Raw genomic sequence first — 21,084 nt, 5'->3', positions numbered from 1 at the left:
CTTGCCTACCACCATGTAAGACATGCCTTTGCTCTTCTGTCACCTCCCGCCATGATTGTGAGGCCTCCCTAGCTATGTAAAACTGTGAGTTTATTCAACCTCTTTTTCTTTATAAATTGCCCAGTCTCAGGTATGTCTTTCTATTAGCAACGTGAGAACAGATTAATATGTACATGGTGGATTTATCTCTGCTTCTCTAGTAATACTGTGCTACAATGACAGCAAGGTCAACTTTTGTATCATTGTATACAAATGCAAAGAGAACAGAATAATAAAGGAAATACGAGGTTACTATATAATTCTGGAAGTTGAAAAGTGAAGAAAGAAGTCACAGCTGGCTTAGCAAAGAAGAAAGGGGGAGTAGAGACAGTCACCACTTGGAAGCAATTTTATTCCCATGATTGAAACTTGAAAAGGCTGAAAAACTAGAGACACAGGATTTCTTGGAACACCTGCTTGTGGTACTGAGCTGAGACAGGAATAGTGTTCAGACATCTACAAAAGGGGAAAATCACTTTCTTCAGGACACATGGCAGCTGGTTTCCATCTCCCCCAACTAAAAGGTTGACTCTCTGGTGAGGTAGCTTCAGAGAGGTAGTCTCCTGGGATACCGCAGGCAAGGTTAGGATGGGAGTGAGGCAGCATTCTGAAAGCAAAGACTTGTTGCACTTGGGGGACACATTTCTCAACCAGAGCCTCATTCTCCTTCCTGCACACCTTCATAATTTCCTCTGACAGTAATAGAAGTTCCTAATGTCACAGAATGAAAAGAGATTTCTCCAAATCCAAGTGGCAAATCAGTTCCTTTGGTTTTTGCTAGTAATTCACAGTAGTATACCATCTAATTTAAAACTGTTGCATTTTTTAATTAAGAAATTCTTTATTTAAAGCCTGGTTTTGTACTTCTTAATGGATGATCAAACTTTCTATATAAGTAGTCAAGCCCAGTTTTCTGTATAACCTCGTCAGTACTACTTCGGTAGTGAATGAACATCCGTAGGTCTGTGAAGACTAATAGTATTCCTACTACCAAGATCCGGAAACTCTCCCTTGCTCACTTTTCTGGGTAAAGATATAGAAAGTTCCTGTGTAAACAGTACAAAACCCTGGCAATTTGGAGAATAATGTGGGAGCTGCTGCTTGGCACTTTGTTACAGGAATTAACTCTTCTCAAGATGGCTGATTAAGACAGCTAGTGTGTGCTGCTCTCACTGAGAGAAATGGAAAGGGCAATATTAATAAATACTGAAGCACCCAGGTACATGCATTGGAATTCATCAAGAAAATAACCCACAGAGAACAAAGAAAAGCAAGGCAGGGCAACAGCTCACCTGAGAGTGACATGGAGCCAGGGATGCTTCCTCTTCTCAGGAAAGCAGTGAGTGAGTGAGTAACCCTGAGAACCCATGCTTCTCCCACAGGTCTCTGAAAACCTCACCTCAGGAGATCCCCTCATGAACCCACTCCACCAGGAGCCCCAGGAGCTTAAGAAGTCCAGGCTTCCTCTGCAAACCCAGCAGCAACTCTGGCAAAGCGGGAGGTTAGACTCCCATCTGTACCCCAGGAAATCCAGGGGGCAGAGCAGCCTTGGTCTCCAGGCCCCGCTTCCAAGGCATCTCCAGCATAAGACTCACCTGCATGGAACTTCAGCCAGGCACAGATAGCAGCGTTCCACCTCGCTGAGAGGGGACTCCCAGAAGGAGGCACAGGCCACCACCTTTGCTGTTTGGAGGTTGTTGCCTTCAGGCTCTGGGGACTCTAGGGTGAGCAGCAACTGGAGCAGTTCCTTGCACAGCACAGCAGCTCTACAAAGAGGCGGCCAGACTGCTTTTCATGTGGGTCTCAGATCCCATTGCTCTTTGCTGGGCCAAATTTCCAAGCTGAGGTACACAACCATTCCGACTGGTGTGTTTTCCAGCAGGTAGCAGTCCCAAACCTCCCTGGGATGGAGCTCCCAGAAGGATGGGTGGGCTACCATCATTGCTGTTTCACAGCTTCAGCCATTGCTGCCTTCAAGCTTTGGAGAGTTTGAGGCTACGAGGGGCTGGAGCAGACCCCCAACATACCCACAGTTGCTCTGCAAAGCATGCAGACTGCTTTTGTATGTGTGTCCCCAATCCCATTCCTCCTCACTCAGTGGGACCTTCCCCCGGGGTCCCTTGCCACCCCCACCAGTGTGTCATTAAAATGGCCCTACTGCCCAAAGCAATTTACAGATTCAGTGGTATTTCTATCAAGCTACCAATGGCATCCTTCACAGAATTGGAAAAAAACTACTTAAAAAAAAAAGGACAATTAGCCAAGGCAATTCTAAGCAAAAAGAGCAAAGCTAGAGGCATGCATCTTCAATATATACTCGACTTCAAACTATAGTATGGGGCTACAGTAACCAAAACAGCATGGTACTGGTACAAAAACAGATACATTGACCAATAGAGAAGGAGAGACACAAGACAGAATAGAGAGACTGGAGATAAGGCTACAAACCTACAACCATCTGGTCTTTCACAAAGTTGACCAAAACAAGCAATAGGAAAAGGACTCCCTATTTAATCAATGATGCTGGAGTAACTGGCTAGCCATATGCAGAAAATTGAAACTGGACCCCTTCCTTACATAATATACAAAAATCAACTCAAGATGTATGAAGCATTTAAATGCAAAACCCATAACTTTAAAAACCCTGGAAGACATCCTAGACAATACCATTCTGGACATAGGAACTGGGAAAGATTTTATGATAAAGACACCAAAAGCAATCACAACAAAATCAAAAATGGGCAAATGAGATCTAATTAAATTTAAGAGCTTCTGCACAGAAAAAAAAAAAAAAAAACTACCAGAAGAGTATTACAGAGTACCCAGTGACTACCTGGCATGTGATTTAATACAGGTTTGTGGTTAAGCGACTTTATAAAGAAGTTAAGAGATCCCAGATTTATTGAGTAAGAAAATTTCTGAATGATCTTGACATTTTACTCCTTAATTTCTGTCCTCTTTCATTAACTGTCATATCCTTATAGAAAATTATAACAGCTGTCCATTGCCCATTAGCAGAGGTTGGCCAACTCTTTCTATAAAGATCCAGAGAGTAAATTCATTTGTTTTTGCAGGACACAAGGTCTTTGTTGAAACTTTTCAATGCCAGTGCTGTGAATTGAAGTCAGCTGTAGGAGACATGTCTCTCCATGGGTATGGCTGCTGTCCTGTAAAACTCCACTTACAAAGGTGGGTGATGTGCTGGCTTTGGCCTCCAGTGTGCAGTTTGCTAAGAGTGACCTAGAAGAAAAAGCCCCAACTTTTCCTTTCAGCCATTTCTTCCCAGTGTGCTTGATCTGTCCGCAACCACTTTGGTTCCAAGCATACGGGGACCTTCAGGATTCATTCCTTCGTCCCCTTGATTCCACTCACGTGCCACGTGCGTAGCAATAGTCATCAGAAATGGCGTTGGTTTCAGGTCAAGCCTCTGTCAATGTGACATAAGCAGTCCTCAGAGTGAAAATCTGGGGAACTGTTTCAACAGCTAGGTTCTGGCCTTACTTCCACAGGCTCCAGTCAGTATCTTTCTCCGTAGCATCCATCCACTAGTTCCCTTTTGAATGTCTTGCAAGTCGCCTCTTACGTGTAAAACGGTTTCCCCAGTGCGGTGGAAGGTGTTGTATAGCAGAAGCTAGCCCGCTGCGCTGTGTGTGAGAAGCAGCCCTTGGTGGGGAAAATCCAGCACAGTTCTTCACTTTATCATTAACTGAGCTTCTCCTTGAAGCTAATTTGAATTCATGTAACCGGCTTCTTTACTGAAAGCCAGACTGGAGCTGTGTGGCGGATCCACGCTCTGAAACCAAAAAATGCTGAAGAGCAATGACTTCTTTCTGGTTACTGATGGAACCTTCCAGCCATTGTCAGAAAGCTTCTAACACTTTATCTCTGCCAGTTACGATGAGGTGTGAGGAGGAGGCAGAGGCTGGCTGGAGAAGAGGACTCTGCGCACCGTGATCCTGCTTCAGTACCACGGAGCTTAGCCTCACGTGGGTGTGACATTTGCTCTTGCATTTACCTTTCGGTATAACTTGAAGGTGTCTGAGAAACCACAAGAACTTAGGCACCTTGTTTCATGAGTTGCAAAGCCTGCCCTGCATCCTCTGAGGTGCGTCTCTTGGTAAAACCAACAGATGTTTCGCATAGATGGCAGGGTAAAGGGAAACAGCGCTGTGTGAAATAGGCTTGCAGTTCTGTTCTTCCCTTCCAGCTTCACTCGGGGACTAAGTGATGGTCTGTGAAGGGCAAGGGACTATAAATTTAGGGCTGAATTTATAATTCCTTAAATGCGCCTAGAGCGGGATTCTATGATGGCTCACTTCAATCACGGAATTGAACTTTCTCAGCACAAAGTACCGCACTTGTGTGCAATTACTGTAACCCACACCTTAGACATTTTTAGGTGTGCTATTGCCAGATACATGTGAGTCTAAAACATAGATTATTTTGTTTTTCTAAATCCTATATAGAAAAAGCCACCATAAATCAATTTTATTAAAAATATATGACTGTTATGACCCTAATGTTGTTTCTGAATTTGACATATGTGCTTTCTTCCTTTGGTCAATGTTCATGCATTCAACTATGTCCAAGCTGTGTCATTATTCAAGTAACTGGATTCTCTATTATTTATTAGTAAAAATCTAAGGTATGTCTTCACATCCCTGCTGCAGCCACAAAACAAGATTCTAAATGTCAAGTTTTATGGACAGAATTTTGTTTTATGCTATATAAAGTGAGTTTTCTCACAATAAAAGTGTTATCTTAATTTATTTGTCATTTTATTCCCATGGGCTTTCTCCATGCCTCGTTTTGTTTGTCCTGGGAATATTTAATAGAACAGTGCACTACTTCTAATTCCTCTTAGCCTAGGTTTGAAAATGCTCGTACCTGTGGTTTAAAGTCCTGTCCTTGTCTTAGGCAAAAGTTGGTTTCTTTTTGTCACTTTACAATTTAAATATATTCCACAAGCTCGCTTACACCTGTTTTGTCTTTCATTCCTCACAGGGATGATCTCAGAACAAAATATTAAACCCACTCCGCAGGTTTTTTTCTTTGTCTCTTCCCTTATTCATTAATATTTCATCTCCAAGGCCTGACCGCCAGGAACCTTGGTCAAAGAGCAGTGCAGTTTTGATGAAATACGTCTTCAGTGTTTGACTCACTGCAAGCCCAGCCTCCCTATCGAGAAGCAGTCGAGGTGCAGCGATGTGGCTCCCACGTTGAAAAACGATCTCCAGCCAACTCTGAGACAAGGAACGCCTCTGGGTATGAGACTCATTTGTCGTTGACTAATGGATTTGTGAGTTTTTGTTCCCTTCCATTTTTTAAAAATAACTGTTTTTAGAACTGTGTGTATGGTGGGGTGGGTACAGCTGCTCAGTCAATGAGAAGTGAGTCCTTCATTCCTACCCTGACCTCTTCCCCACCCCCTTATTTCCATCTGCTCTTTTCAATCTGGCTGTTTGGATATGAGATATTCTAAGATCACACTGTCTTCCTACATAATAAGACAGCATTTCACACCAAGCTGCTGCCTGGCAGGTGGCAATGAGGTCATGTTTGAAGAGTGGGCAAGGTGAGCCACTTGCAAATAACCTGAGGAAGGGCTCAGTGTGACTCGTGCTCTAAAGAGATGCAGCGGCTTGAGACATGTGTCTTTGAAGCAAACCCCATGGAGGCTGCAGAGAGATTTTAATGTTATTAAGGCACAAGTCACACGATACCACTGGGGCCACTGCCAACTGATTTGTGCCTCATATTCTGGAAGCAATTCTTCCCTTTGCTTTTGTAGGACTCTGAAAAAAAGAGGCATCAGTCAGCGAATGCATGTTTGTGTAAATTATGCATCTGTGAGCTCATGCTCACGTGGTATTCAGGAAGCTCCATGGTGTATGGCGGAGGCCTTTGTGCGGGAGGAGAAGATGGAGGGAGGGGCAGGGAGGGAGAGGGACTGCCGGGAGGTAGGGAATCCAGAGGTTTCTGTGAATAGTGACACCTGAAATGGTAAGTGGAGGGTCTCTGGGGAAAATGAGAAGCCTGCCCTAAGCGCAGTCACTTTTCTCTCTCTGCTTCCATTCCTCCTTGCCTCTTCTCCTTTGCCTGCCCCCTGCCGCTGTTCCTGGTAGCCTTTCCCTGCGGCTCCTTAAGGAGACAAGATCTAGCATTATTTGCCAGGGTGCTTGCCAATTTTATGAAGCGAGCTTTCAATTCACGTTTGGGGCGGGTGGTATTGAAAGGTGCCAGACAGTAAAACAGATGCTCTGGTGGGCCCTCCTTCATCCCCCAATTCTCATTCATTTCATGTTAGTATTCTAGGGAGACAGAGTGGGGGCTTGAGAGACATGAGCAAATGTATATGACAACAGGCATCTAAAGAAGTGACCTAGGGGAGAAAACTGGCCAAAAAGCAGTTGACCACAACTCTGTCACCCAGGTATCTCTCACCAACTCCAACAGGTGTGTAGTCAGCAAATGCCATGAAGGTCATTTGCAATTTGTACGGATGGGCTGCCTGATCGGAATAAGACAGGATGCGGAAGGTACAAATTCTTCAAGATGAGGGGTCCTTCCAGTGGGTGAGGGTCTGTACTCTGTGCCAATTAAAAGATAGCTCCACAAGGTAAATCACTGTGCTGTGACCCAAAGGAAGGGCAAAGAAGAAGAGCGGCTACCCACTGTGGGCTTTTCAACATCCCGTCTTATAAGACTCTAAGGGACGTGCATCTGGTTCTGTTAATCTCCAAGCAATCCTGGTAAATATCAGGTACTGCGATACTAGCTTTGCTCGTACGTCACAAAGGAAGAAAAGGAAAAGTCAAGACTGCTGCATGTAACATTCATCTCTCGGGGGGCAGGGACCGTATGGCTAACCAAGCAGATGACCTAAAAAGGAGAAAGAAACAAAAATTACGGTACTAGGCAAAACAGCTCTAAGAAGAACACAAACTAAGCTAACGTCACTTTTTGTTGATCAGGAGCTATGCTAGTAACTGGAAGAAATGTGAGTGTGGGGTCTGCCTGCATAGAGAAAGGGGCATGCACGTCCAGGAGCCCTCGATTCTGCAAGGCGGTCACGCGCAGCTAAGGTGGGGAAATACCAGTTAAAGACAGATTTGGGTGTGACTGCAAGTCACAAACATCTCTGAGTGTTTTGATCACTGAATTTCTGTCCGCCCGACGACAGACCTGTCTGGTCGGGTGGGCTACCATTTGTTTTGCCCTGTTCAAAGTTTTTATCAGTGACTTGATTGACAATGCCATGTTTAAGGTTTATTTCTAGAGAAAAATCACATGCACGTCCTGGATTCCTTAAGACTTCTCATTGTCACACAGTGAAATGCACATGCTCTTCTCCCACTTAAAGTTTTGATTTTTTTTTTTCCCTGACTGCTGGGAGTTTGGTGTGAGTTCTGTTCCTTCCTGGTGGTGATCTGCTGAACTGGGCACTGGAAGCCCCACCTCCTCTGTTCCCCAACTCCTTGTGAATAAGGTACAAGCCCCAACTCCTTGTGAATAAAGTCTGTTCACTTATCTTCAAAGCCGTGTTTAACTGGCATCCCTAAATCCTCTCTACACTGGTAGAAAGTCAACCCTTAGTACTTTTCAGCTTTTAATATAGTGTAGTTTCATCCCAATAAAACAAAGTGCTTTTGTGGGAAGCCCATTCGGCTTCCATAAACACCCACAGGTCCTGGTGAGAAGGACAGGACTGGCACAGAATTGAACCGGTTCCAGACAGAGCTGCCTCTGGGCTCACAGACCCTGTAGCCTTCCTGCCCTGCATGGTAAATTCGTCTTGACATTCATTTCCTCCTTCTTGATCCCCTCTGCTGTGGAGTGCGATCACCTGTCCGAACGCCTTCTCTTTGCTCCCCATATGGCTTGGCCTTGGCTGCCCTGATGCTTAGCTGTGTCTCGTCACTCCCGCTTTCATTTTTCAGCAACTTTCGTGATGGTTCTACAGACAGCTTTCTGACCATCACTGAGAGCACCCCCTCCCAGGGCTAACCTTTACCAGTGGGCTCTAGCTTCTGTGCAGGCAGAAAAGAGAGAGTCCTTCTCCCTCTCCTTGTTCCAATCGACTGCCAGTGGTTCTGTACCATTGTAGAAACAAGCGTTTAGTACATGCCAGTGTTTAATCGACTGACTAATTCGTAACACATGGCTTCATCACATCCATGTCCACACATACACATGCACATGAAAATATGCACAAATGTGCCTATTTTTACAGACAAATTTATCTGTCCAGGTCATAAAAGGAAACATAGTGTGTTAAGTACACACTTTTAAAAAATGTTAGTATTTGTTTTTCAACTTTATTTTTCTTTCACTTTATTGAGGAATAACTGACAAATAAAAATTGTGTATTTTTAAGGTATATAAAGTGATGTTTTCATATAGGTATACACCAGGAAATGATTTCTGTAATAAAGTTTATTAACATATCCGTATACTTACGATCTACTTTCTTAGTAAATTTTAGATATGCAATACATTATTAATAACGGTCGTCCTCATGCTGTACATGAGCTGTTCAGAATTTTTCATCTTATAACTGGAAGGTTGTACCTTTGACCAACACCTACCCATTCCCTCCATTCTGGAACCCTGATAACCAGCTTTTTATCTTGGTTTCTATGAGTTCCACTTTCTAAGATTCCGCATATAATTGAGATCATACAATGGGTGTCTTTCTGGGCCTGGCTTATTTCACTTAGCATAATGTCCTCTCCAGGTTCATCTATGTTGCTGCTTATGGCAGAATTTTCTTCTTTTCGTAAGTCTAAAAATGGTTCCAGAAACCATTTTGAGCCTTAAAAAGATATATATATATATATATATATATATATATATATATATATATATATACATACCCCCCAATTTCTTTACCCATTCATCAGTCTGCGGACATGTCTTACATTGTTTCAAGTCTTGGCTATTGTGAATATTGCTGCAATGAACATGGGAATGCAGATGTATCTTCGAGATGGTAATTTTATTTCCTTTAAACTTGTACCCAGAAGTGGCATTACTAGTAATATAGTAGTTCTATTTCCATAGTTCCATCTGTCCAGATTATAAGAGGAAACATAGTGTATTAGTTAAGTACACATTTTTTACAACTGGCACATTAGTTGTTTGGTTTTTTTTTCAATTTTTATTTTTTTATTTTTTGCTTTATTGAAAAATAATTGGTGATTCTATTTTAATTGTGGGGGGAACCTCCATGCTGTTTTTCCTCATGGCTTTGCCAATTCAGACTGTACCAGTCTCACCAGCAGTGCACAATGTTTCCCTCCTCTCTACACACTTGCCCACATTTGTTCTCTTTTGACTTTTTTGATTATAGTTGTCCTCAAAATGTGAAGTGACATCTTACAATTGCTTTGGTCTGCATTTCCCTGATGATGAGTGATACTGAACACCTCTTCATCTACCCACTGGCCATTTGTATGTCTTGGAAAAAATCTATTCTGATTATTTACTCATTTATCTATATTCTGAAAATAACTCTGTTTTTCAGTTGGGTTATTTTATTTATTTATTTTTTTGCAATTGAGTTCCATGCATTCCTTATAAGTTTTGGATATGAGCTTGTGTCTAACGGGATAAATGGTTCGTGAATACCTGATCCTGCTCTGTGAGCCTCCTTTCCATTGTGTTGATTACATCCTTTTCTGCATAGAAAGTTTTTAATTTGACGTCGTCTCAGTTGTTCGTTTCCTTGCCTACGCTTTTGGGGTCATGTCTACAAAAACTCATCACCAAAACCAATGTCATAGAGTTTTTCCTCACGTTTTTTTTTTTTTTTTTTCTAGAAATGTTATAGTTTTGTGTTTCAGGTTTAGAATTTTAATCCATTTTACATTGACTTTTGTATATAGTTTCAGAAAAGAATTCAGTTTCATTTTTTTGTGTGTGGATATTCATTTTTCTTGACACCATTTGTTGAAGAGACAATCCTTCCCCATTGTGTGATCTAGGCACCTCAGTCAAGGTGCCATTCATTGATCATATATGTCTGAATTTATGTCCGGGCTTTCTGTCATGTCAGTGTTTGAATTTTCCATCTCGATCTTTTGCGAGTTATGTATCTTTGAGCACATTATTTAACATTTCTCTGCCTTGGTTTTATCATCTCCAAAATGGACATCATAATAGTATCTGTCAAATGCCCTTGTTACAGAGTTTAAATTGGTTGACACTTTGTCAAGCACTTAGACTAGTAACTAGCACATAATAAGCACTCAGTACATATTCTTAGTTGTACTGTTTTATCCCCAACATGGCAGTTAAAGAGAATAAAGAGAAATTAATAGGATTGTAAATATTTTGGCTAATCTAATTTCAGCAACTACTATGTCTCAGGCACTGTGTTCAGCATTTTACGTGAATAAAGTTATCTAAGTTTGAATTATAGCTCTATGCTTTATTACGTGTTTCATTAAGAAAATTATGTAGCTTCATTGAGCCATTTTTTAGTTTACAAAATGGGCATAAAATGTCTTTGAATAGTTGTAACAATTTAAGTGAGTTTAGTTATGCTACTTATGTGAAGGCAGAGTATTTACTATTTGGCGATTGATGTTATTGTCATTATTGCCATTAATATTGCCATGATTGTTACTATTATTACATTTCTTTTTTAAGAGTGAAAAGAGGATTTGCTAGTTCACAACCAGACAGCAGATGACATAATAATGCATGTGTGGTTACTGTTCTGATGCTATACAGGCTTGAAAGAGCATCTGTTTTTGTTTGTTTTGTCTTGTTGTTGTTATTTTGTGGCTAGCAAGTTTAGTTAGCCTATGGGTGAAATGTAGCAAAAATAAGAGAATCTTTCTTTTAAAGCACACCATTATTTTAAGATGTGAGATGGCTTTAATATTTCCCAACCTTGGATGACTTAAATTGTAAAATTAGGTGATGAGAACATTAAGTTCAAGTACCAGTTGTTCATGTTAGTAACAGGAAGGAGGAAAAGGTAAAATAAGCAAAACGTAATGTCTTGTAAACCTTGCTCATCCTGAATTATTCAAAATTGCTTTTCCAATCACAAGTAAATAATAACACATACATGAGGTAGAGCATATGTTAATTAGCTTGATTTAGCCATTCTACAGTGTATGCCTACATTAAAACATCATGTTATATGCCATAGATATATATAATTTTTGTTTATCAGTTAAAAACTGCAGTGAAAAACTTACTTTTCCATTTAAGCAGCTGTAATGCAGTTGAGCTTTCCTAAGCTTTATCCCCTTACCAGCTCTCCAGAACCTCAAGCTACAAAAGACTACATGTTCAGAGTAGCCCCTGGTTCTTCTGCTGTTATTATTTATTTATTTATTTATTTATTCCACGAACAATATAAGGGTCTCCAATTAGTTGCAGGTGCAAATATTATGCATGCAAGTAATTGTCTTCAAATGGTTGATTATGGGCAGAATTGGCTAATTTGGGGTGCAATTAACTACTTGCCACTTAATCTGAGAATGCCCGTAGACAATTGTGTCTGCAATTAATTTACAAGAGCCATTACAGTGAAAACCTTGTACTATAAATCCAAGAATAGAGTGGGAAAATTTTTTAGAAGCAGGATTTCACTCTGGGTTAATTGCATTGACTCTTCCCTTTGGCTTTTCTATGCAGGTTGACTGTAAATGGAGTTTCTACAAGTTGCTTCCGTGATTTGTGCAGACTGGCAATAGATGAGAATGCTGAATGGACTGGGGCTGTGTACACCCATCAAAGCTATAGGGCCCTTGTACTGCCCAGCCTAGAGGGTCTGGTTCTTGCTTAGTTGTTTTCTCTACTTGTTTATTTTTCTCTGTGCATTTTCTGATGCAGTAATGTGAGAGCATCTGCAGAAATGAAAATTCTCAAATCTTTCTTAGCAAGTTCAATGTCTTTATTACACAACCCACTTTAGAATAGTCTTGTTTATACATTTATTGGAAGTGATCAATAGTTAAACAGATCCTATAAGCAATTATACATATAGTTTTACAATTTGTTAAATTATTTCTTTAGGGCAACCACAGAGCTAAGTACTGTGATTGAATTATCTTGTTTAATCCTTAAAATATTCTTATATATTGTGTATTCTCATCATTCCTATCTTGCTTATGAACTCAAAAACTGTGGTATCTTGCCAGGACACGTTGGAGCTGAGATCAAACCATGTCTGTGCAACTTGAAGCCCTGGATCTCTGCAGCTATGCTATATAGGGAACCTCAGATCTGGAAGGACACTAGATCCCATTCTCTCCAACTTCTTGATTGGACAGATGGAAGAAGGGTGGCACACACAGCTAGTAGAGGACAAGCCAAGCTCAGAAACCAGATTTCTTGTTGCCCAGTCCAATGTTCTGACTATAGTGCACTGCCAAAGGAAAATTCTGTGAAGTTAGTTCTGTCCACGATCTGTCTAGTCTTAATAAAGGATGGTTTTCCTGTGGAGTCTGAAATGTTTCAGTGTCTCTGTGTAGGCCATTGATTGAGAATGACATTCCATAGAAAACACCCCTGAGGACCATACATGACTTTCCAGCAGGGAAGGGTTAAAGTTTCAGTGATTTTGCAGGCTGGATCAAATGTTCTTGAGAGGCCATTCTTCACATCTTGTTTCTTTAGCACTAGAATAGGGTGAGTAATCAAAGGTGACAAGCTTTCTTGTCTGGTCCCACTACTGGTACAGGACAGCCCAGGAGCACATTGATCCACAGTGGCAGCTGCTGCCGGCCTCCCAGGAAGGCCCAGAAATACATGGGGCTTCTTTGTATTATTGGAAGGAAAGAGGGAAGGAACGGCGTGCCCCCATCAGAGAATTAAGACAAGTTTTTAAATTTTCAAACCAGAGATTAAATTACCTGGAGTCTTGCGTATTTGAGATTTAGTTTCAGCTGCTTAATGACTTTGCACTGTTTCTCTGACATGGGAGAGGCAGAGCAAGCTCCTTTACAGTTGCTGGCCTACTCGGACATTTCGGTTTGTTGCTGTCACTGAGCCTTCAGGAAGACTTGAAGGAGCATGTGATAAATGACGTGTGTGTTATAAAGGTCTCTGGTGAAGGAGGTGGGAGCATATAAATGGCATACGCCCATCTTTTCTAGTTTCTGTTGAATTCTAAATGACTTTTAGGAATAGAAGTCAGAAAAGAAACAAAGAGAAAGAAATTGATTTATCAAAACTTATGCATCTGGTATGTGCCAGGCCCTTCAAACAGGTTTGCTATTTTTAAACCTTGCATGAGAGATGTCAACCCCCATTTAAATAAGAGGCAAGTGGATTTAAGGAGTGATTAGCCAGGTTCCCCAAATTTTATACAACATTACTCAAAAAGAGATGGAAAGGTGTCACAAAGCTGACAAGAATGATGGCCAAGTTATTCGTTATGGGATCTGTCACCTTCCTTGAGAGTTCCTGCAAGACGGCCTTGAGTAAAGCTTTGTTCTCATGATTTTGAGTATGATCTAATCCTTGTTTGTGTAAATGTTATTTCATTTTACTCCAAAGTGGGTGTACGATAAGGAAATACCTTACATTTATGTCAGATATTGCTTGATCGCGTAGTGAACATTCAGGGATGATAATCAAGGATCAGTGAGACTCATCAGCAGACACCTACAGCGTTTTAGATCTCCTTTGGAGAGATCCACCTTGATCTAGCAAGACCGGCAAACACGGACTTGCTCAAAATCCCAGGAGCTGCCTTGCCGCTGATTTCCCATGCACCGTTTCAAAATTCGGCTTCTTTATGTCGTAAGACTTGGCCACACTGTTGAATTGATTCCTGATTCACTCTTCTATTAGCAATTAGGGTGTTTGGTGCTGATTTCCACTCTCTCCAAAGTCTCAATCACACAGGTTGCTATAACAATAACCTCTTGTTTTGAGCCTAGACCACTCCTCCCAAATTAACTCCTTCTCCACCAGGTCTTGCCACCCTGTGGTGCAAAAATGCCATGTCCATCTTGATCAAAGTGTGAATTCCATAGTATGCATGTACAGTGTAATTAACATTGGTCAATCCTTCTTGTAGAAGTTACGGAAGATCTCAGACGGCTACAAAATTGGTTTTTAAAAAGAACCAAGAAAAAAAACATTGATTCCTGGGAAAAAGATTTGTGAAGGAAATTTCTTGCAAGAGCAAACCCTTCATTAGAAATCAAGTTAGATCAAATTTTGAAGGAGTAGATAGATGTCTCCCGGTACTCCTACTGTCATATTGAATATGGCACGTATATCTAAGAGTGATTGTTTTCCGTACCATTAAAGTTAAAAGAAAGCTAACCAAATGATTAAAATTAAATGTAATTACTTTTACCTAAATCGTGAGTTGTTTTTTTTTTTTGAGACGGAGTTTCGCTCTTGTTACCCAGGCTGGAGTGCAATGGCGTGATCTCGGCTCACCGCAACCTCCGCCTCCTGGGTTCAGGCAATTCTCCTGCCTCAGCCTCCTGAGTAGCTGGGATTACAGGCACGCATCACCATGCCCAGCTCATTTTTTGTATTTTTAGTATAGACGGGGTTTCACCATGTTGACCAGGATGGTCTTGATCTTTTGACCTTGTGATCCACCCGACTCGGCCTCCCAAAGTGCTGGGATTACAGGTGTGAGCCACCGCGCCCGGCCCAATCGTGAGTTTTTATAGCAATGAATAACACTGAAAGTTGAAAGCTACTTGTTAAGCAAATAAAAAATCAAAGAAGACATTTCCTTTATTGAGTGATACTCCTATGCAAAGCAGCCTATACAAATCATTTTCACGTTTGAAATACGGCAGGTTTGTAATTGGAACGACAGTTGTAACTTAGGCAATTCATGAACTGCCTCGATTCCTAACCACAGCATAAAATCTCCACTCTAAATTCCATTTCTGGTTCCTAAAGAACCATAGGATGCAGCAGCCGAATACAAAGATGCTGGGATGAGAACAGACCTGAATTTGAGTTTCACCTGACTGTTCACTGGGGCCCTTAGTGTGATCATTCACTTCACTGCTGCAGCCTCACTTTCTGGTATCAACTCTACCCCACTGGGTAGGAGGAATCTATAATCTTGTTCACATAGCTTAAACCCAATTAATGCTACTTACTATTTTCATCTTATTTTATTCACTGCTATTGTTGCCCTGTAACTTCCAAATTCTTTGTAAGGTTTGTTTTGTATGATTTGGTATCAGTTATAGTCACATTAGCTTTGTAAAAAGTGATGTGTCCATTCTGTTATGCTGGGAATGTGTTTGTATCTATGCATGCCTTATTTGAGCCTTGGTTTTTATCTGTGAAAGGGAGAGTCCCCTCCACCTTTCTTAATAAGAGTAAAAAGCTCTGTTGAGAGAGGCCCTTACAGGACAGGCCCACTATGACCAAGAAGGAACAACCTGGAAATTATTAAAGAACTTTTTGGAAATATTTTTACCTCTCAAAATTCATGCAGTTTGGAACTCCAGGATAAGCTTCCGGAGAGACCGCATTGCATAACCCTAAGCCCAAGGAACGGGAAAAATTCTGAGGCAGCATTGCAACTCCATCCACAGATACATCATATTCTTATCTGTTGAGAGCATTTTACTATGCATTACCTACGTTAACCTCACAGCATTCTTGCAGGAAGAATAAGGCACATGTAATTATGTCTCTTGAGCCAACAGGACACTGAGGCATAAGAACAGAAAACCTGTTGCACAAAGTGGAGAACACGGTGTAAAAACTGCCCTCCTGTGATTTCTGGAGCAATTACTGCAGAGACCAGTTTAGCATCTCTTTAGCAATAAGTGAGTGGGGCACTCAGAGTTATGCTCTTTCTAAAAAGAGGCAGCAAAAATTCCAAAAAGGCAAGGGGACTTATCTGCATGCCTGGTTTCTTGGATTCCCTCTGTGTCTCCAGGATTTTACTGATCCATTGATCCAGTTACCAAATGGGTGGCCCTTTGAAAGTCAGAGGTCTCCAGGAAGAATAAAGGAGGTATTGGATCTCTCTGTTCAATGAGGGTATAGGAAATTATAACTCTCCAGAAAGGAGCCAACGCTTTCCCTGGAATCTTCTCAAAGGGCACATATTAATTGAACTCGATATAGGCATGCAATCACACAATGCTTGCTTACTTCCAAATTAGATGCAATACCAGGAGATGAGATATCACAGATGTAGCATGGGCTTTGGGAGGCAGAGTGGCTCACGTCATGGCTGCTCACCCGAATAGTCTTGTGCCTCAGAGATCTTCACTGTTCAGTGAGTCCTGCATATTGAGGGAGGGGACTTTTTCCCAGGGTCTTCGCAAGGATTGAATGAGATAAAATGTGTCAGCTACCCAGTTCCAGACTTGACATCATAAGTCCACCATATATGTTAGTCTTACTTGGGGTATGGAGGAAAAACTGCTTAAATCCCTTAACACAGAACTATTTTTCATAATGCCTAAATAAAGCTTTTTATTTCTCTGGAAGGAAACACAATTTTTAAAAAAGTAACAAGCCTTAATATGAAACCCCCAAATAAGCATACAAACCTTAATAGGTACCTAAAGAAAAAGATATCGAATAACATTTTGAGCAACGTATAGATGAATTAAGAGACCAAAAATGAGGACCATATGGATGAGAATTTGCTTAAAATACACATGGGCTTAGGGGAAAAAAGAGAAAATTGCTGGCAAAAATGTGCCTTGGAATTGTGCCAGATTTGAAAACATTTAAATAAATAATCTGAGTTTAGAAAAAGTAAAGAAAGATTTGTCTCATTCTCCTGGATAAGTGAGAGGACAGCGACGTGGCCTCCAACTTTGTGAGCCTTACCGTGAACACACAGGCCTGCCGGCAAGACCTGGTCCGGGGCATTCCCATCTGGAGTTGGCTTGTCTCGCCTTAGAAATAAGACCCCTCACTTACGATATTCCTGTGCTATATTGCACAACGCTCGGCGAAATATTTATAAATTGGGTGCATCTTTTGCTGTATTCCAGCTTGAACTTTACCAGTAGTCAAGCAAGTGAGAAGCAAACATCCCATCGCTGAGGGAATTTGTCTGCACTGTTTGATTCTGCAAGCAGGATTTGAGAGAGTCCCCTGTGTCGTGGATTCACGGTCACATCTTCGTTGTTTTAATGTTCACATTCTCTCTTGCTGTGCCTGGATATAGGAACATGCACTCATTTTATCTGTTTTAACCAGCACCATGATGTTCTTCAAATAAATATAATTCTCTAAAAACATTTTAGTCCTGGGCTCATGAGTTTATTTCAAATGAAACGTATGCATCAGTACATGTTTTTATATTCAATAGGCATGGAAATTTGGATTAGAATGAATGTTCAATCATTCCTTTATATTATGTCGTTAATGATAAATATGATTTTGGGTCCAAAAGAAGTAAAGCATATTCTCACTCTCCAGAGAATTCTGCTGTTTCATTTTGTAACCTCCATGCTCTCATCCCCAGATTCTACAATCATGTACAGACCTGAGATGTTTACATTTGAACACCCATTTCTGAAGTCACAGGCAATTCGTCTGGAGTGCTTTGCACCCTGCTCCTGCTGTAATCCCCCTTGTCCTTGCTCAACAGAGCTGTACAGAGCACCTAGGCTAGGGGTTTACAAAGGCGGGGCACCGTCTTATCCCAGGAACAAGTACATTACCTCATAAAGGGGCTTTCAAAGTGGAAAGACACATGGATGTGACTGTTCCACTTCTCTCTGAGAGAAAACAAATGGAAGCAAAAGTAAAGTAAAAGTGAATACAAAACCCCATCAATATTCAGTGTATTCTTCTACCTCTGTTTTGCGGGGGGCCGGGGGGGGCAACAACTTGTAAGACACCCAGCTTCTCTCCTTGAGAAAGGTCCATTTTTGCTCTCAATGTTGGTTATAAAAACAGTCTTGAGGCCGGGCGCGGTGGCTCAAGCCTGTAATCCCAGCACTTTGGGAGGCTGAGGCGGGTGGATCACGAAGTCAAAGAGATCGAGACCATCCTGGTCAACATGGTGAAATCCCGTCTCTACTAAAAATACAAAAAATTAGCTGGACACGGTGGTGCGTGCCTGTAATCCCAGCTACTCAGGAGGCTGAGGCAGGAGAATTGCCTGAACCCAGGAGGCGGAGGTTGCGATGAGCTGAGATCGTGCCATTGCACTCCAGCCTGGGTAACAAGAGCGAAACTCTGTCTCAATTAAACAAAACAAAACAAAACAAAACAAACAAAACAGTCTTGAATAAGCACCATCTACAACAGAATGCTCTCTGCAGCCTTTTCTGACTCGGATTTGGTCAGGGCTCTGGAAGGACTCTACGCTTTCGCAACTTTGTATCTTTGTTCATTCCTTTTCTTCTCACACATAATGTTCTGTGTTTTCCTCTTCATCTGTCTAAAGCCAACCAGTTGTTGAGGTCCTGGATGGTAAAATGAAACCATTCTCTTTTCTACCTCAGAAAACCTTGAGAACCTCACAGGTACTTGGCAGAACAGCGAAATGAGAAAGTCATGGGTTTGGGTCCCAGTTCCTCCAATGTTTATCCATGACCTTGGGTGAGTCATATCATCTCACTGGTCCTCAATTTCTCGCTACTGTCAAGTGGGAAAGCAGTGGTCATGTTTGAAAGTTACTGCATATCAGGTTAAGAAAGATGCCAAGTGAAGTGTCTGCCACATGCCGGGGCTGCTTTAGCTTTCCTGCCTTCCATCTATATTAAGTTAGTTATTTTTATTTTTCATTTTTAAATGAACTTGCTGAGCAGCTCCTGGAGATCCATTTCTGCTCTGCTCTTACCCCATAGTGATCTTAAAAAGTGCCTTAAACGCCTGTAATCCCAGCACTTTGGGAGGCCGAGGCCGGTGGATCACGAGGTCATGAGATGGAGACCATCCTGGTCAACATGGTGAAACCCCGTCTCCACTAAAAATACAAAAAATTAGCTGGGCACGGTGGCGCGTGCCTGTAATCCCAGCTACTCGGGAGGCTGAGGCAGGAGAATTGCCTGAACCCAGGAGGCGGAGGTTGCGGTGAGCCGAGATCGCGCCATTGCACTCCAGCCTGGGCAACAAGAGCGAAACCCTGTCTCAAAAAAAAAGTGCCTTAAGAGGCAAAGTAGGAGTCATACATGTGGTATAGATATTTACTATTAGGATTGCTTTTCATTGGCTTTGAGGCATTGAAAGTTCCTGTTACTATTACTTTTATTTTTCTACACAAAACACAAGTTCGGTTCAGTTCATGTGTTGATTTTTTCAGCTTCCCAGAAGTGTAGCATGCTATGTACTGCATAAAAATGGTAAAATTTAGTTTCTTGGAGTTTACGGAAAAGGTTTTCACATAAGAAGTGCATCTTAGTGTGCTCTGGTTGAGCTAACAGAATACCGCAGTCTGGGTGTTCAACTACAGAAAATTATTTCTCAAGTTCTGGAAGCTGAATGTCCAGGGCCAAGGTGCCAGCTGATCAGAGTTCTGATGACGGCCCTCCTCCTGACTTGCAGGTGGCCATGCTGTCTCTGTGTCCCGAAACACATCTGCAGGTGTGTGCACATGGGCACAGGAGCTGGGGAGAACTTGTGGATGTCTCGTTCATTGTTTAGGATCAGGGCTCCTCTTTTACGACCTTACTAACCTTAGTGACTCCCTTACAGGCCTTACCTCCAAATACAGCCACACTGAGGCTTCAATATAGGAATTCTGGGAGACAGGAAAATTCAGTCCGTAACGGAGAGTGATGGTCACATTCTGAAAATGCCCCCATCTGCTCTTCATTAGCATGGGGAGGCTCCAGTAACGCTTTCTTCGACTCTTGTTTTGATGCATACAAAGAAGAACCACAGGGTCTCAGTCCTCGGTGACCATGCCTGCCGAGGATCGCACTTTTGCTTTTTTAAGTGAACTCTAAACTGTGATTTTGACCAGTGGCAAAGATTTCTCCAAAGCTAATGATGCTTTGAAAAAGCCATCTATGTGCCCCTACCCCAGAGTCAGCAGAAGCAGCATGTTTTTGTAACTTATTTACATTTAATTTTAAAGGACAAAATCATAGGCCCTATAAATGGATAAATGTATAAGTAATTAAAAAGGAAATTGCTGCCTCCTATAATAAAGCAGTGCAAATATTTACACTAGAGCCAGATATTAATATTTCACTACTCCTCTATGTCTCCATCTCTCTGCCTGTCTCTGTCTGCCCCCCTTCTCTCTCTCTCTCTCTATATATATATATATATATATACACACACACACACACACACTATGTGTGTGTGTGTGTGTGTGTGTGTATAGTGCAGAAATATGTCAAAATAAACCGCTAGTTCTTTTACTTAATTCACAGCAAGCACACAAACCAATCCAAGCCAGCAATTGTATTAAACCTAGGGACGGAACACACTACCCTCTAAAAATGTCAGAGTACGTGTGGAGTAGAAATTTCACAAAGATTCTCTGTGTCATGGCACTCAAGCTCTCCAGGGTTTCTTCCCACTCCCTTCTCGTTCCACTCCCCGGTCCCACTGTATGATCTTCTAACTTTAATATTTTCACGTATTCTATACTAGTGGATCTTGATAAATTTAAGCTTGGGCACTGTACGGATTCCAGATTTCAAATGAATAACTCCTTCATTTAGTTAATAGCTGCAGCAGAGCCATAAAACTCTAATAGTTTATGACTTTCAGGACATAACCTATAACCACAGACAGTGTAAATTATACGACATTGCACTTTACGGCAGTAGTAAAGCACGTGAAGGGCCTCTCCACTGGTGCACAGTCCAGGGAGGAGGTGCGGGGAGGGTGGCGCATGGGATCGACTGTTTATTTTTCACTTGGTGGCTGAAAATCACCTCCATCCTATGGTCAGGAAGCCGAAATTCTGCTTTAAGGCATCCACCAGTTCTGCCAAACCCAGTTGTGACAACTAAAGAAAGCTATTCATAAAGAATGTTTTTTTATTTTATCTTCGACTTAGGTTTCCATTTTCAACACAAATGGCAACGCAAACTCCATTTCTGTTGTAAATGTCAATAATGACTGTTTTCAAGGAGACCCGTGCCGCTGGAGACT

The 21,084-nt window shown here is 41.6% G+C and overlaps 2 long non-coding RNA genes across 5 annotated transcripts in view; both read left to right on the top strand.

The window, feature by feature from the left end:
• Window positions 1-2,257, top strand: part of LOC128928056 (uncharacterized) — a 119,074-nt gene extending 116,817 nt beyond the window's left edge. For all 4 annotated transcript variants that reach the window (XR_013526205.1, XR_013526197.1, XR_013526206.1 and 1 more), the window contains one exon: window positions 1,422-2,257. This is a non-coding gene — a long non-coding RNA (uncharacterized LOC128928056). The remainder of the gene's footprint in view (window positions 1-1,421) is intronic.
• A 4,097-nt stretch (window positions 2,258-6,354) lies between these two features.
• Window positions 6,355-12,504, top strand: LOC144579194 (uncharacterized). Its single transcript, XR_013526218.1, has 3 exons — window positions 6,355-7,528; window positions 11,695-11,828; window positions 12,201-12,504. It is a non-coding gene; the product is annotated as an uncharacterized LOC144579194 (long non-coding RNA).
• Window positions 12,505-21,084: the final 8,580 nt, after the last annotated feature.

Source organism: Callithrix jacchus, chromosome 14 (assembly GCF_049354715.1).
Source record: "Callithrix jacchus isolate 240 chromosome 14, calJac240_pri, whole genome shotgun sequence".
Taxonomy (NCBI): domain Eukaryota; kingdom Metazoa; phylum Chordata; class Mammalia; order Primates; family Cebidae; genus Callithrix; species Callithrix jacchus.
The sequence above is the reverse complement of the archived record's forward strand: the minus strand, read 5'-3'. Positions and strand labels throughout refer to the sequence as shown.